This window comes from Synchiropus splendidus, unplaced genomic scaffold, assembly GCF_027744825.2.
Source record: "Synchiropus splendidus isolate RoL2022-P1 unplaced genomic scaffold, RoL_Sspl_1.0 HiC_scaffold_21, whole genome shotgun sequence".
Lineage (NCBI taxonomy): Eukaryota > Metazoa > Chordata > Actinopteri > Syngnathiformes > Callionymidae > Synchiropus > Synchiropus splendidus.
The window spans coordinates 840,583-845,808 of record NW_026527055.1 but is presented as its reverse complement, the minus strand read 5'-3'; the positions used below and the strand labels follow the sequence as shown (position 1 = coordinate 845,808).

The 5,226-nt window shown below is 55.0% G+C and overlaps 1 pseudogene; it reads right to left on the bottom strand.

Moving 5' to 3' along the window:
* Positions 1 to 486: 486 nt before the first annotated feature.
* Positions 487 to 3,177, bottom strand: LOC128751749 (uncharacterized; annotated as a pseudogene).
* Positions 3,178 to 5,226: the final 2,049 nt, after the last annotated feature.

Here is a 5,226-nt window from a genome sequence, read left to right as displayed (position 1 = left end):
TGTGACAGCTTTGCCTCCCAGGTTCCCTCCATAGCAGACAAACAGACTATCGGTCAGACGAAAGTCCTTTGTCCTGTCCACGTAGCAAGCTAGGGCCCGCACTGGGCACAACCGGTGCATCCTAGCCTCCTGATCAGACTGATGAGGTGGGGAATAAAAGGCCCTCAACATCATGATTTGAGACCGATACGAAGCCGTGATGACCTTCGGTCTAAAAGCCGGGTTTGGATGAAGGGTCACAGAGGTCAAACCCTCACCAAAAGACATACACCGTGGGCTCACAGACAAGGCTTTCAGATCGCCCACTCTCTTAGCTGAAGCTAAGGCCAGAAGAAGAGCCGTCTTCAAGGACAAAATGTCCAGCGAAGCGGCAGCCAGTGGTTCGAACGGAGGTCTCCAGAGCCCTTCTAGAACCACCTGCAAACTCCAGGGCGGAATTAGGTTCCTCACAGGAGGCCTAATGCGCCGAGCGCCAAGCAGAAATCTCTAAATGACCGGGTGACTCCTCACGGAGACCCGGTCAAAACCTTGGTGCCCAGCCGAAATGGCGGCCGCAAACACATTGAGTGTAGACGCCGCCCGGCCCTTGTCCAACAGCTCCTGCATGAAGGACAAGATCTCCGCCACAGAGCAAGCAGACGGCGAAAGCTGTCTCGCTGCGCACCAGCTAGCAAACACCCGCCACTTGGAAGTGTAAATTTTGTTAGTCGCTGGCGCTCTGCACCATCTGGATGACTGCGTCCGACAGCCCAATGTCCAGCAGTCTCACCCTTTCAGCAACCAGACCTTGAGAGGTCGACCCAGGACAGGACGGAACCAAAGCCGGCCCTGATCCTGCACCAGAAAACCGTGAGAGTCTGGAATCGTCCAGGGTGGACCCGCCACCAAGCTGACCAGGTCTGGAAACCACCTGGTGCCGGGACTGTCGGGGACCACCGTGATCACCGTCAACTTCTGCGTCCTCACACGAAGAAGGCACGGCATCAACAGTCTCAGTGGAGGAAACGCATACAGAAGTCCCTGCGGCCACGTCGCGTGCGCCAGAGCATCCACCCCCAGGGTGGGGTTGTCCGACGCCCTGAAGGAGAACCACAGAGGGCCTTTGTAGTTCATCCTTGATGCGAACAAGTCCGCGACTGGAGCCGCAAAGCGAGCCCAGACCGCCTCTGTCATGTGTGGCGCGAGACCCCACTCTTCCGCTGACACGCCTCCTCTGGACATTCTGTCTGTGTCCACGTTCAGCACACCTGGAACGTGACGCGCTCTCAGAGATAAAAGATGAGAGGCCGCCCACAGAAGAATGTAAGCTGCCACTCTGTGCAAAGAGGGAGCTCTCACTCCCCCCTGGCGGTTGATGTAGGTAACCGTCCTTGGAGTTGTCTGACCTGACCATCACGTGATGACCTTCCAGACGCGGCGCAAAGTGTTCCAGCACTTTCTCCATCGCTAACAACTCCAACAGGTTTATGTACAGCGTGGAGACGACTGCTGGAGGCCGAAAAGATCAGATCCAGATGAACTTGGGCCGGAAGGACCACAAACTTCGATCTGTCCCTGACTGGGTCGAGCCTGAGACGCGCAAACCAACGTTGAAGGCGTCTCATGTGCAAAAGACCCAGTTTGACTACCGAGTGAGCCGCCGACATGAGACCTAATAAGGTCATCACCTCGCTCACTCTCAGTCTCTGGCACTTCTCGCCACCGTCACAGCATGGAGAAGTCTCGACAACCACTCGTCTGACAGCCGCGCTATCATGGACCGAGAGTCGAGAAGCAACCCCAGATACTGAGTGCAAGTGCTGGGCTGCAGCACACTCTTCTGGAGGTTGACCGCAAAGCCCAGACGTGTGATGTGCCGCAGCACCATCTCCGTGTGACGTCGTGCTTTGTTCTCCGAAGCCGCTAGAATGAGGCAGTCATCCAGATATGTCAGGATTCTTATTTCCACAGATCTGAGCGGCTCCAACGCAGCATCCACCATCTTCAAAGAAGAGCCGTGGAGTACCCGAAGGGCAGCTGGTCGAACTGGTAACAGTTGTCCGCCACTGTAAACCTCAGGTAGCGCCTGTGGCGCTGTAGGATGGGATCGTGGAAGTACGCATCCATCAGATCCACGGAGGTCATCCAGTCCCCTGGCCTGACACACTCGAGCAGTTGCTTTATTGTCGGCATCCTGAACGAGCGCGAGGAGATGAAGGCATTCAGCCGTCGCAGATGCAGAATTGGTCTGAGACCTCCCGATCTCTTGGGGACCAGAAAGTACACAGAGTAGAACCCTCTCTCGCGGTCCTCCTGAGGCACCAGAGAGAGCTCGTTTCCGAAGGAGCGACTCCACCTCCTGCTCCAGACACAGACGCTCTGCTGGGGAGCGAGGAGACGTGAGACGGACTCCCGTGAACTCGGGGGGACGGCGACAGAACTGGAGTGCGTAGCCCCTGCTTAATGATCTGTTTAACCAAGGGGCGAGGGGGCCGCACAAATCCACCCACACAGAGTGAAAGTCTGTAAGGGGTTGAGCCAGAGACAGAAAATGCCCGCCCACCTCATCTGGTATGTGCGGGGGGCACCCTCCGAAAGGGCCGGGTGCCGCCGTCCGGGTTCGCTGAAGACACCGTGGGTCGTGAATTTCGTCATCAGCATGGGAACCGGGAGATGTAGTCCACTGCTCGACACGGTGACGCTCGGTGCAGCCGCACTGGGTTCATTTGACTCAGACGAAGCAAAATGGCCACCAGTGACGACACTCACCCAAGCGCTTGGAGAACATCGACGGGACCTCCCAGAGGCAGGCGGTGCAACATTGCTGCCAGAGACGACAGCTTCAGAGGCCGCTGGGAAACTAAGTCCCTTAAGCCGGCCAGCACTCACCTGTGCGTTTGAAGAGTTCGAACCAGGCCGACTTGACACGGGCGGTGAACGATGGCCGGTGGCCGAGGAAGCTAGTGTTAGCCTAGCCTTTTTAGCTAGCGAACACGAACCTTGGCCGACGACTTCTGCGTCTCCATCAGCTCCATGAGACCCGAGACGTTGCACGAGACGCGGCATCTTCTGAAAGGCCGCCGTAGAGGCCTGGATCCTCCGGAGCTCGTCCCCTGAAATGGATTCCTTCTCGAACAACAGCCTGTCCATGGAAGCTGCCACGAAGGCCATGTCGTTCGCCAGGGTCCGAACGTGCATACCGCATGCATAAGCTCGGTCCAGGAAGGTGGCGGTAGTACGGTCTTTCTCCTCTGGGTGCCATTGCTTACCGCCAGTCCAGAGAGAAGAGTTGGGTGCCAGACAAAACCCAAGCGTGTCCCCCAGAGGTGGCAGCCCCCTGGTGGGATCGACGCCTTCCACAGTGAATACACGGCATATCCCCTAGGCGGCGCCATTGACGATCAAGGCGGTGTTTAGCCGAGTGGGCCCAAAGCCTGGTCATTTTAGGGACCGTGGCTGAGAGTCTGGATGCCTTCTTCACAACCTTTGCGTACAAAGGTACTGAGAAGTCCTCTTCTTCTGGTTCCGCCTGGACAGGGAGGGACACTCCTAGTGTCTCCGCTGCCTCACGGAATAATTTGGGCATTTCGTCCATCGGGTACCTGCTCTGGCTAGGCCCCGCTGGAGTACTCTCGCCCTCATCCACCACCCCCAAGTCGTCGTCGTCGTTGGGCAAAATCTTGAGGTGGACCTCCTCCTCTTAAAAACGACACTCACCCTCCTCTGTAACGTCCGCCCAAACCATCTTCGCTGGAGGTGGTTTAGGAGCGGACTGAGGAGGCTGAGTAGCTGGAAGAGAGGCCGACTCCTGGTCGACTCCCTTCCAGCATGCTAGACCCGCCCGCCTGTGCCGCTCCTCTCCTGGAAGAGCCACGCAGGCGGGACACGAGTCCAGCAGTCTCAGGTGTTCAGGCCCCAAGCAGACGACGCAGGAGTCATGCTTGTCGGACTCACCGAGAGAATCAGCGCAGGACGAACAGGAACGCTCCATGTTAACCCGATGGTTGTAGTCACAGGCTGAGTTCCAAAAGGATCAGAGTGGCGGGAGCAGGGGAGAGTAATACATGGTGGGTTTTGCCTTCCTGGGCGGAGAGCCAATCAATCGAAGTCTCAGGCCGAGGCCATTGCCTCGATGTGGATTAACCAATAGCGAAGTCCGTTAGAGGGCGGAGCACATATGAAATAGAACTACATTATTTTCCGACAGGAGATCAAAATGGTCGTGCACGGCAGACAGCTTGCGTTTCCCTTGGAGCTGCCCCGTAGATCCACAAAGACAATCACATAGAACTGTGAGATTCGACTGTTTCAGCAGTTACATCCTGTTGACAGGTGCGCTTCCTTAGAAACACAGTTCCGAGTCGGCACAGTCACGTGACGGTCTCAGATCTGTGAGCTCGGCACACGCGCCGACGCATCGCTGTCTCAGGACCCGTCACTTCCCATTGCCGCTGGTTGTGTTGCACAGTGCTGCTCTACTCACAAAGCGAGTGTAAGTGAAGAGTTTTGATGAACAGTACTACTTGCTGAAGCAGTGTTTCATTATATCTCACTGAGGGGTAAGTTATGACATCAAATGACTAAACGAAGATCAGAACACGACGCACCCGGTAGCCGTTAGCAGCTCACGCTAGTTAACCTTAGCTCCAGTCGTTACCAGGCTCTATATACAGCGCTAAACTGCAAAACACTCAGTTCAGAGAAGACTTTTAAATGATTTGATCTTGAATTTAAGCCGTGTCAGCATCAACAAAGAAAATCCACTTGATTTGAAACGTGATTTGCATCGCCTGTTTTCGGTCAGTAACAAGTGTTCACGACCTGGTCCAGTCATCAGATGGTACATTAGGGATGGTCCGATTTTAATTTCGGAACACAATAACGCCTTGAAATAGCGCCTTGTGATTATGGAGATGTTTCTGCATCAGTCGTTGAAGCATCTCGGTTGGACTGACTTCTGTGAGTGAGCGAATTTACTTTGACATACTTTTATACAGCAATAATTTTGTTATATGTTGATGTTACAGGTCCCAGGACGGTCAACCGTAGCAAATACTGCGTGCAGACGAAAGAAGACAACACAATATCAACAGGTGTCTCGTCTGGAGTCCAAGTGGCGTCTGATGAAACGTGTTCCCAGAGCTCTGTTACACTTTGTGTCCCCCTCGCAACTCCGACCCCAGACAATAGTTCCGCCTCACCTCACATCAGTAATAAAAAAAAAAAACACTCACAAAACTCCAAAAG